This window comes from Hemicordylus capensis, chromosome 2, assembly GCF_027244095.1.
Source record: "Hemicordylus capensis ecotype Gifberg chromosome 2, rHemCap1.1.pri, whole genome shotgun sequence".
In the NCBI taxonomy this organism is placed as follows: domain Eukaryota; kingdom Metazoa; phylum Chordata; class Lepidosauria; order Squamata; family Cordylidae; genus Hemicordylus; species Hemicordylus capensis.
In genome coordinates, this window is record NC_069658.1 from 135,410,650 (window position 1) to 135,423,131 (window position 12,482).

General features: G+C 44.5%; 1 long non-coding RNA gene across 2 annotated transcripts in view; it reads right to left on the reverse strand.

The window, feature by feature from the left end:
- Positions 1-1,282: 1,282 nt before the first annotated feature.
- Positions 1,283-12,482, reverse strand: part of LOC128346503 (uncharacterized) — a 98,311-nt gene continuing 87,111 nt past the window's right edge. The window contains exons 3-4 of one of the 2 annotated variants that reach the window (XR_008316994.1): positions 6,490-6,671; positions 1,283-1,660 (exon numbers count right to left, since the gene is read on the reverse strand). This is a non-coding gene — a long non-coding RNA (uncharacterized LOC128346503). Of the gene's footprint in view, positions 1,661-5,987; positions 6,672-12,482 lie in introns of those variants that run through there. The other variant, XR_008316993.1, reaches the window with a different exon arrangement.

The following is a 12,482-nucleotide window of genomic DNA, read 5'->3' on the forward strand; positions in this document are numbered from 1 at the left end:
TGGGTGTCATCAGCATATTGATAGCATCCCAGGTCAAACTACCTGACGATCTCTCCCAGCGGTTTCATGTAGATGTTAAAAAGGATTTGAAACAGTTTAGAGCTTTGTGGAAGCCCACACTTTAGTTCTCGCTTTTCAGAGCAGCAGTCTCCAAGTGACACCATCTGGAATCTGCCAGAGAGGTAGGAACGGAACCACTGTAAAACAGTGCCACCCTATCCCACCTCCTTCAAGCGACCCAGCAGGATACCATGGTCAATGGTAGCAAAAGCCGCCGAGAGATCCAAAAGGATCAGCAGTCACACTCCCTCTGTCGATTGCCAGTTGGAGATCATCCGTCAGGCTCACTAGTTTTATAGTTTAATCTGTAGTTGTATCCTGGTCCCTTCCCCCAATGTCCTTTGGTTAGCAGCCCAAAGTTTGCTGTTGCTTTTTAGTTTTTGTATCACAATTGCTTTGAAGCTATAATTGTACTAATGTATATCTATATGGAGAAATCCTTGTCCCTTTTTTTAAAAATAAAGAAAATAAATTGGTTACTAGATGTGGGGTGGGGAGTGGAGGTTCTTTCAGCCACCTTTCTGCGTACACACATTTCACCCATGGAGTGATTTGCACAGAGGTCTTTTTGCACATGGAGATCATTTTAGCTTTATTTGGGTAATTGTGTGTGTTTCTGTATGCTTGGCTTAAAAACCCACTAGTAAAATAATAACTAGCAAGCTAGTTTTAGTAAAGCCATAGCAATGGCTGAGCATTCATCAGAGAGCAACATTTCTTGAGTAATAACCAAAACATTCATACACAGGACAAGACCTCTAATGGAATCAATCTATTTTAATGCATTACAGCTATTTTAAGCACATAAGGCTTCTGTTTTCATTGATCTGTTGACCTGTCATACATTAATGTTAATGCAAACTACTTACCCAGTGTAATGAATTAATAGTTCCACTGCACCCAGATTGAGGACTCAGATTGACAGTGTTTATAAAATGTATTGGCAAAATGTTTAATCTTCTATAAATCCATAATTTTTAATCTTGGACTACAAGAAGAGATTTTGACAAGCCTCCAGAAATATAATTGGTAGAGATTCTTTTTTAGCAGTTTGTTCCCATGGAAGCAAATTTGAATTCACTGAATAAATCATTTTTTGTTTAGGTAAATAAACTGGATGGCATTAAATATGACCCATTAAAATAACTGTCACATCATAACCGTTTAGTATGGTAAAGCTTTTTTATATGGCTTCCACATAATAGGACATGTGTGTGGTCTTTTGCAAAAATAAAGAAAAAAAATATGAACAGTCTGAATTCTTGCATATATTTCCATTTTCCATTCTGTAAAGAGGGAGATAAATCAAGCCTCGTAAGTTCTACAATTAACCAACAGTAAAAAGGAAGTAGGGGGAAGCTTTCTTTCTTCTTCTTCTTTTTAAAAGATCCATTTAATAGGTGAAGGAACAAAGAAAGGTGCAGCAAGGAGCCAGTTGTAATCCATATTGATAGAGGTGAATCAAAAGTTCTGTTGAGAATGTTATTGGCTTCAAAATGAAGGGCTGGGAGTTGAAAGGTTTCATGAAACTGTACACCACCTCCATAGATTCCTCTTTGTTGTTGCTACTTGTTATCATAAGAACATAAGAAGAGCCTTGCTGGATCAGGCAAGAAAAATGGGAGCGCTCATCAGTTTTGTGGGGGCACCCATGAAATTGTGGAGAAATGTTGGAGGGCAGTAGCTTACTGTTGTTAGTGGAGGCAGTGTGTATTCTTTCATTTGCAGAAAACTGCACTTCTGCAGGTAACAATGGCAGCAGCATTTGAGACACTGCTGTTCTTACCATCAGCCAGGCAGCTTCTGCTAGGGATGTGCAAACTGGTTCGAATTTGAACCGGTTTGGTTCGAAGGTTCTAACTCAGACCCAACAGGGCATTGCATTTGCAATGCTTGTGTGAGTTCCAAACCGATCGAGCCAGGGAGGTCACTAGGACCAGCAGAGACCAGGAGGGTGGTGATGGTACACCCTCTGAGTGTGTCCGATCCACACTCAGCAGCAGCAGTGTGGGTGACCCTTCAGCACCCACTCCTTCTTCTTCCCAATCTAGCGGTGTGGCATCCCAGGCAGTGGTGCCAACACAACATCCAGTTCTTCCCGCTAAATCAGCCCAGTGGTTTAAACAGGTGTGTCTTGATGCCTTGCCCGGTTTGAATGAAGCTCGGCTTACCAGGCCCACCAGTGCTGTGCAGTGCGTTGCGCAGTACTTGGAGGAGCCTGTGGAGAAAGACCCAGAGATGGACTGCATACAGTTCTGGGCAACCCACTGCCAAGTCCTGCTGGACCTGGCGGTGGTTGCTTCACGCCTCCTCTCCTGCTCGCGAACCAGTGTCCAGAGCAAGCAGGTGTTTTCACGTGCTGGTGACGTGGTAAAACCCATTCCGTCCTGGTTGGACCCTGGCTTGGTCAAGCAGCTGGTTTTCCTCAAGGTTAACCTCCCCCTGCTGGGCTACCCCAAGCTGGAGATTGAGCTGGGCGAGTGACTTGCCCATGGTTGACCCATGGTCCCTGTCACCTGCCTGGCAGAAGCTTCCGCTCATCCCTCCCCTCCCCCCTTCCTCCTTCAGCCATGTCAAGTCACAGCATGCCCACTACTGCTGTGAATTGTCAACTGGATACACACCCCCACTGGCATAACCCAATGCTGAACTAGCCCCTGGTTCCACCTGACCACGGCATTTAGTGGGCCGTGGGCACACACACAGACACTAGGCAGTTTGTGCCAGTGTGGCACGGTGTAGATGACGTGTAAATATGTTGATGTATGTTGTGTTGCTTGTGTTGTGTTGCTTGTTGTACATAGTTGACTTGTGGGGAGAAGGCAGCGGGACTGCCAAAATGTGTGTTTGTAAATATTTCAGTGTGTGTAAATATGTGCTTGTGTAGATAAAAGTGTGTGTGCATATGTATGTGTGAGTGTGTGCGTGTGTGGAGGTTTCTTTTGGTGTGTGTGTGTGTGTTTTCAGTAGTAGAGGGCTTTTTCTTTCCTTTCTGTAGATAGCGTTTTTGGTTTGGTTTGTGTTGGTAGATAGTTGATGATAGTGTAAATATTACTGTACTAGTTGACCGGGCGCATAGCATCTGCGCCCCTAGTTCTCCCTGGCTACCCCCCCTTCAGCCCCTTCTCCCTAACTCTTTCCCCAGGTGTCTCTAACCACCGCCCACCCTCTCCCTTCTCTCCCCCCCTCTCCCCGCTTGTGGTTTCTGACCGGCTTGCTGGCCCGTTTGCTCCTGCTGCCGCTTCCTCACACTGGTGGCGCACAGTGCCCGCCACAGCTGGTGCTCGGCACCCCTGGGTGCCCACAACCCACCCCAGTTTTGTGCCCCTAGCAGGCCACCATACCAACACACAGTGGCACAACTATGAAGACAACCAACTGGGGGAAAAAAACCACCACAGAAACAGAGCTGCTGCTGTGCCCACACAACTGCAAAGCAAAGGGGACCATACCAAACCACAGCACAGACTAGCTACGCAGCAACAGCCACAAACCAACAAGACCTAACTAGACGGCGCAAGGCAGTAAAACCAACCCAGAACGCAAACTGCAAAGAAAGAGGGGCAAGGCAAAAACACACCAACACACTGAAGGAGAACTTAAAATAACACACACCTGGTTCTTCTGCTCTTCTCTTCGTGTGCAATGCATGCATTTTGCATGTGGGGAAAGGAATGCCTCAGAGTGTCTGGTCCACCACATCTTTGCTGGAGGCCACACAGGGCCCCAGACACATGGTGGCACCAGTGACATTCATGAGTGTTTGCGTTTTGTGTCTGTGTGTGTGCGCTGCTAGATAGAAGAGAGGAAAGAGAAGGGGGCTCTGAAAAAATTAAAGGGATAGGAAAGTCCAGCTCAGAGGTGGGTCAGTGGAAGCCACACACAATGTGTGGCAGGAGACCACTTACTCATCATGGCCGGTGCATGCATGATGTATGTGTGTGCATGTGTGTCAGCAGAACCAAACTGGTGAGGGGAAATGGGGGGGCACACTTAATAAAAACAATTGACAAAGACATATATACACAAGTATATATACAAATCTATCTATACAGCAGCTATCTATATTATTAATCCCCATAGATGTGCCTCTGTGTGGATGCGTCCCGGCAACCCAGCGGATTGGCTGGGAAGCCAAGGCGCTGGATTGGCTGGGCGGTGGAGCTCACGCGTGGCAGGATTCATGCGAACCACAAAGCAATCGGACACTTCTGTGATTATTGATGAATTTCTGAAGATTTTTCCAATTTTTGTATTCTGCCCATAGGGAATAATGGGGATTTGAGGTGGCCCATCTGGCCCATTCTCCCCTCTGGGGGGTGCCCAAGGTACCCCAAAGTGGGTATGGGGGCATGGCAGTTCTGGCCTGAACTCCCCCCAGGCACCCCCAGGTATGTAGGATTTATTGTTGGGTTGTTGTTTTTTAATTATTTCTAAAAAGAATTTTTTCCTTCCATTGCAATGCATTGGAGTCTCTCCCCATTCATATACATAGAATGGTGTGTGACCTAATTGCTGTGAACTCTGACACAGGTTCTTTATGTAGAACCTTTTAGAACCGGTTCAAACTGGGTTCGAATTCTAACTGAACCGGGGGTGGGGTTTGAGCAAAACCAAACATACCCATCCTGTTTCAAAGCTTGTTCAAATTCGAACCAAACAGGCCAAGCCGGTTTAGTGCACATCCCTAGCTTCTGCCAGCCAGCATTTCTTTTCCTGAATGCATCCGAGAATGCCACTATCAGCAGAGACTGCCATTTCTCCCCAGAATGGACCAGGATTGATGCTACATTATGAAGTACTGTTATTCCCCAGTGCATTCTGGGAAAACATGGCAGATGGCAGGAGCCTAAGTCCAGAAGTTTGCAATGCCCTGCTGAAGTTTATTTTCTAAGTTTCTGCCCAGTTTTCTATTTTGTCAAGGTGTTTTTTAATTTTATTTCCATCTTCTGAGGTGCAGGCTGTCCCTCCAAGTTTTGTGTAATCTGCATCTCTTATCAGTCTTGAATTGCAATCTTATTTGTTTTATTTTATTTATTTAACGTTTCTGTACCTCCCATAGTTAGCTATCACACCAACTATAGTTAGTTTACTTCACACCAGTTGCACTACTGTCATGAGTTTGCACACAGTTCTGCTTTTGGGAGGAGAGAGAGGCAAAAGAGGGATTGGGCAGTTCTTTACTATCCACTGGGCTACCATGTGCACTCTCCTGGGTTTCTGCGCAGGTATACACATTTTTGATATATAATGCTACTTGCCCTCTCTTTCTGCTGCCTCTGTTATTTCTGAACCAGTTATAGCTTTCAGTTACTACATTCGATACTTGGGAGTTATCCCATCAAGTCTCAATTATATCTACCAACCCATATTACCTTCCTGAACTAGGAGTTCAAGCTCTTTTTGTTTATTTCCCATACTCTCTGCATTCAGGCATGGACATTGCAAATCAAGGACATTGTGCTCCAATGTCTCTCCTGCTCTTTGATTGTGGCATTTGCTAGGTAATCCCACAACTTCCCCAGTTCCTCCTCCAGCATCCAAATCTTTACCTGTACTATTTCTGTTCTCTACCTCTGGTCAGCCCTAATTTATTTACAGTCCTACAAGGGAATCTTGCATACTTTTAGAATGAAACAGAAATTTGCCTGACGTGAAACTCTGAGGTAAATCTGAATGGTCCCATTGACTGAGACTGGATGGTCCTGTTGTCAGGCAAAACATCGGTAAAAATAATCTGTGGGGAAATTGATTCCATTGAGATAACTGGAATTTCATGGTAGGTTCTCACTTCTTTAAAATTTATCATTGCATGGCCTAAGTTTTCAAAATGGAACAAGCAATTCATTTAACTAAATAGGCAAACAAACCAAGCAGGAATCTGGCCTTAGCAAAATGAATACTAAACTGGGATTAGATACGTTGATATATACTTGGTAACATTTAATTTGTTGACATATTAGATCTTCTTCTCATATATTGGCCCACTCTTTGAGAAAGTTAAGGCGGTCAACACAACTGCCACTGATATGCTGGAAGAGTCATTGTAATGATACTCACAATGTGAAGAGACCACCTAACATCGTAAGAGCTTACAAACATTATGGCTTGGGATGGAGAACTCATCACAGGAATGTCCATCCCTATGACAACTGTAATCAGCCCACAGTCCTGCCGGCATCAAGAGTTAGCTTCACCTGCTTACAGGATTCATTCTCAGCTTTGGAGCTCTAACAGCCAACATTACGGTGTTACTGAGCCTTTCCTAGGCATCTGCTACCATTGTTGAATTGGTACTCTGTATAAATAGCACAGGTGAGAGAAGCCTTACAGGGAATGTGGATTTTACACACATAAATAATCTTATTACATTCTGTGTGAAAGAGATTTTTTGACATTCTGACCTCCACTTGGCTGCTGTCTACATACCACTTTTCTTTTTGGATTACCATTTTCTTTTGCTATATTTCACATTGCCCAGGCAAGCTTGTGCTACCAGCATCTGAAATGGTAATAACTCCTGTCGCTCAGTTCTGTTCCTTTTAGTCTTCTTTTTCCATGAATGCTGTACTGGAGTTGCTCTCAATCTGCAAACTAAATGGACTGAAGCTCTTGATAGAGAAAGAAAAAAAGGAGAGTGATTGATGGCAATACTGCTGTCAAAATAAAAAAAGAAACCTGCATTTTTATATAACATTTAATAACATTAACATTAGCATTCATATAGCAATGTGTAGGCTGCTCGAAGCACATGGATTGTATACCTGTTATTAATGACCTTTACAATAACCCTGTAAGGTAGGTCAGTGTTATCATTCCCATATTGCAGATAACTGAGCTTTGCCTATGGCCACCGAGGAAGTTCAGGGCAAGGTAACACTAATCACAGCTTTTCTAACAGGGCTCCACATGCACAGCATTTTCTGCACAGTTAGATTCAGGCCAAATTCTTGAAATCCAAAGCCAGGGACCCAAATTTTGCTCCTTTAAGTTGCAGTCTCGCAGAGCCCTCATTGGCACATGCAAGCAGCTCATGGTTGGCCATTTGCAGAAGATGGTGGATGTGGCCAGCCCTGAGATGTGAACCATTCCAAAGAGGCAGTTTTCACTACTCAGTTCACAAAAAGTGAGAGATTTTTAGATAGCTTGGCCACAATTATCTATGCTCTGGTAACCTCCCACTTAGATTACTGCAATGTGTCATATATGGGACTGCCCTTGAAAACAGAAACCTTTGGACAGTTGGTGCAAAAAAGGGTTGCCAGATTATTAACTGGGTCTGAGCGTTTTGATCATGTCACACCAGTGCTTTGTCAGCTGCCCTGGCTCCCAACCCTTTTGCAGGCTCAAGTGCTGATTTTAACCTTTAAAGCCCTAAATAGCTTGGACCAGGTTATGAGAGTATCTTGCCCCATATGTCCCAACCCAGATTTTGGGATCTTCTTCAGAGGCCCTACTCCACGTGCCCCCACCAAATGAGGTGAGGTGGCTGGCTACTAGGGAGAAGGCCTTTTTGGTGGTGACACCTCATTTATGGAAGAGCCTCCACAGTGAAGCTTACCTGAAGTTGTCACTTTGTTCTTTTAGATGCCAGGTGAAGACCTTTTTGTTCACTCAGGTCTTTTAAAATTGGTTTTGAAAATAGTTTTTTAAAAAGTTACTAAAATGTTTGTGCATTTTATTTTGTATTTTATTTACTACAATCAAATACAAAATACTTTTGTTCTGTTTGTGTTTAAATTGTATGTTTTATTTTATTGTTGTTCTATTGTGAGCCACCCAGAGAAAAAAATTGTTATGAGGCAGCTAACAAATAAAGTTGTTGTTATTATTTATTGCTAACTTGGCAAAGAGGCATCTTTTAATGTGGTGATTTTCTTTATTTAGCAGGGGGAGAGTAACTGGCCCGATCCACCTCCAGCACAGTACCTCCAGTGACTGTTGCTGGTGTCTGTCTGATTTTTTTTTTTAGATTGTGAGCCCTTTGGGGACAGGGATCCATCTTATTTATTTATTATTTCTCTGTGTAAACCACCCTGAGCCATTTTTGGAAGGGCGGTATAGAAATCAGATAGATAGATAGATAGATAGATAGATAGATAGATAGATAGATAGATAATAATTTGCACTGGTTAGCATTTACCAATGTTGTAAAATATGTACCATTCAGCTGCTCACTATATTACCGAGGCAAAATGAGAAGCAGCAGTGACTCAGTGAGGCGCTTCACAAGACTAGTGTGAAGTCCCATGAGAACTTCTGCGGGAAGAGTGGGCTTAGTCCGCTCTCCCCACAGATGAGCAGGCTAAGGCCCTGGGCAGCCAGATCAGCCACCCACACGATTACCGGCTCCATCACGGAGCCAGTAGGGGCTGCGGGGATCGGGGGCCACCTGGCCCCCAGAAGTCGCAGAATGCCCCGCGTGAGTTCACGGGGCATTCTGGGGAGACCTCCGAGGCTGGGGGGGGCTTGTTTTAGCCTCCTAGTCGGGGGTCTCATCGTAGATCGTTGGTTCTCACAATGGGGGAGAACCGGGCTAGGCTCCCTTAGCCCGCTTCTCCCCCAGAGTGAGAATAGCCTCAGTGTGACCACACTATGGAATTTTAAAACAGGTTACATGTTCGTAAAGGTAATTATTCTACACAATAATTCTGGGTGGCAAATACAACAATATCAAAGCTATAATGTCGTGCAATCACCTTTATTTTATTTTATTTTATTTTATTTTATTTTATTTTATTTTATTTTATTATGCTCTTTACACACAGTCTACCAGATGTCCGGGACTCATTCACTTGCTCATCTTCCAATGCAATATATGCCATCAGCTGCCAACAATGAGCTTCTTCTGTCTATATAGAACAGACAAAGTAATCCATGTGCAAAATAATTAATGGACATACTGTAAATCTGACATTTTAAAAATGGCAACATTCAGAAACCCATGAAAAAACATTTCATTCTCCCAGGACCCTCTACTTCTGACCTGAAAGTCACTATTTTACAAAAAAGGAACTTGAAAGGCAGACAAAAGCAGGAAACTGCTGGACTAGAACTTACCAGGAGATTTGATTCTGTTTCTTATCTTACTATATAAGTAACTAAGTTCAGCCGGGAGAATTGCATTTATCGCCTAATATGGCAGATGTATATTATCATTGTACTTATCTCATGCATTTTACCTCACCCAAGAACAAGAATCTGCTATATTTCTTGCACTCCATAACCTTTTTACCAGAAGTCTGGGTCTACCTGTTCAGGCTGTAATAGAGAACTGTTATTCCTATCGCAGTACTTTGGTTAATTAACTTTACATAGAGGCTATTCCCACGATCAGGAGAAATCGGGCTAGGGGAGCCTAGCTCAATTTCTCCTGACTATGAGAACCACCGGGCTCACAGGCGAGCCTGGTGGCTTCCAGGCGGTTAACCTGCCAAAGTAACCCTCCCCTTAAACAGGGTTTGTGGAGCAAGCGCTCCGCATACCCGATTCTTAATATTGTGAGTAGCTGTGGCGTGGCACTGCGCTGCAGCTACTCACGAGGATACCCCGACTGGGAGGCTGAAAAGGGTCTCTCCAGCATGCTGGAGCTTCTGGGGGCCGTGTGGCCCTCAAACTTCCCCGCCCTGGATGGCTACGTGTGGGAGGCTGCTGCAGCCACCCAGAGCAGACTGTCTGCTCATCTGAGGGGAGAGCGGGCTAAGCCCACTCTCCCTGCAACCCCACAGAGGCTCTTCACACTAATAGTGTGAAGAGCCTCATAGTCAGAAAGATTGCTGTATCTACTATTACAGGTATTGTTAATTATTACTGTATTTATCTCTTATAATTTAACTGTACATAATAATGGTCACACAGAGTACAACTCATTCATCCCTTTTATCCACACCTCTACATTTTCCTTCTCTTCCTCTAGCCCCAAGTGTTTATTTATATACCTGCCAACTGTGGATGATGCTTCATGCATCTGATGAAGTGGACTATAATCCACAAAAGCATATATTGATATAAATGTGTTTGCTTTTAAGGTATTGGAAGACACTGTTGTTTTTACAGATATTTTGGACATGGCAGAGTATAAAACTTTGATTGATTCACAACCCTAATCAATGGCTACAAGTCATGATGGCTATATGCTGTTTCCAAATTCAGAGGCAGTATGAGTCTGAATTAGGATTGAAATGGAAATTTCTCCAAAGTGAAATCTGAAAGAGAATTTCAGGGTTCCTCCCAAGGTGGAACACTGGAGAATGTTCTCAGATGATCTATACATCTAAATGCCAGTTGCAGGGAGCAACATTTGGTGAGGGGTACTGCCATCATCTCCTGCTTGTTGGTAGGCCTATGTATGGTGAAAAATGTTTGATCCAATTCAATCTCATCTGACGGAGAAATTATTGGGAGGAGCAACATGCCCCTCCCGAATCTGTCAGTTGGATCGAATCAGACCCATCATTCCTCTGACATTTTGTCATATCCTTCCCCTCCCCCACTCCCTCTCCTATCCCCTTCCCTTCTCCTACCTTCCCCCACTAGTCTATGCACCAGAAGGGTCAATAAATACATTATGAGAGAATAAACGGGGTAATGTTTTTTCAAATTCATTCATTCATTCATTCATTCATTCATTCATTTAATGTTTATACCGTCCTATCCAAAGGGCTCTGGGCAGTGCACAGCAATAAAAACAAAATCTGCAAATTGGTCATTTTAAAAAACAATCAATACAAAAACAATTAAAAACCATTAAACAGCCAATTAAAAGCATTTAAAAACATTTTTAAAACCCTGGAAGGCCAAACAAATAGGTTTTAAGAGCTCTCTTGAAGGCTAACAATGAACCCAAGCTATGGATTTCTGCCAACAGTGCATTCCACAGCCCAGGAGCAGCTACAAAGAAGGCCTGGTTCTGAGTCACCACCATATGTACCAGTGGTAACTGGATATGGACCTCCTCAGATGACCTTAACATGTGGTGGGGATCATGCAAAAGAATGCACTCTCTAAGGTAATGTGGGCCTAAGCCATTTAGGGCTTTAAAGGTAATAACCAGTACTTTGTATTTTGTCCGGAAACATATCAGCACCCAGTGCAGCTTTTTAAGTACAGGCATAATATGGTCTCTCTGGGTTACCCCAGAAAACAGTCTGGATGTCACATTTTGAACTAACTGAAGTTTCTGAACTACGTAAAAAGGCAGTCCCATTTAGAGTGCATTGCAATAATCAAGCCTGGAGGTTACCAGCTCTTGCACCCTCTCAAGCACCTTGTCCAACTGTGGGAGATTGGAGACTGGCCTATATCCATCACCAAGGGATCCAGGGAAAGCTTCTTAAGAAGTATTAAGAAAATAGTTTTGGCTGTTTTCTGTCGATTAATACTTTCAAAATGCTAATAAAACAATGAATACTAGCTGACCCCACACAGAGCATCTATGCACTCTTTGGGTCCGGCTACCTCTTCCCCTGCCCACCTTCTGCCCCAGTCTCCGGCTGGCCTGTGCCATGCCCAGGCTGCCTGGCCGAGTGCCACCACTGGGGCCGGACCCACCGCCACCTCACCTCCGTGGCCGGACCCACCACCTCGCCTTGCAGCCAGACCCACCGCCGCCTCTCCTCCGCGGCTGGGCCCACTGCTGCCACATCCACCTCGTCACCGTGGCCGGGCCTGCCACCACCTCACCTCCGCGGCCGAGCTTGCCACGGCGACCAATTCTCCTGGGTGCACTTCAGCCAATCAGGCGCCTCCGCCGCCCAGCCAATCAGCTGGGTGCCAGGACGCACATTCCAAGACTCACCCAGGAGAATTACATATATAGATTGCCATGGGAAAACTTTGTTTTTCTTGTTTAGCTGTCAGTCTGTTGCTTCAGATAGAAAATGTTGGATTAGTTAATTTAACCACCACATGGTCACTGTTTTTTACTATGCATTTTAAAGCTATTTTAATACAAAAAGGGGTGAAAGCTCCTCATTATCAAAGGCCATCATGGGTAATAATTCCAAGTAGGGTCATAGGCTATCCAAAACACACTATCCTGTTTATTCACCTAAAATGTACCAATCCACCCATTTTTAGACCCCTGGCCCATAGACAACACCCTTTCCATGTTCCCCTCGTTTACCTGGATCTGAGGATTGCAGCACAATGTCCTCTTCTGGAGACTGGAACCGGTTGCCTGGCTTCTAGGGATGTGCACGGAACCATCTGGCCCGGTTCGGTTTGAGGCCAGAATGGCCTCCAACGGAACCGGGCCAGTTCGATCCAGCCCCCATCGAAGCCCCCCCCCCCCCCGATCCAGTCCAGTCTGGTCCTGGACTGGTCCGCAAAGTGTGTTTTTTAAAAAATTAAAATGCAAAAAGGAACTACCTGTAGCCCCTTCGGGGGGCTTGCTGTAGCCGCGGGTGTGTGTGTGTGTGTGT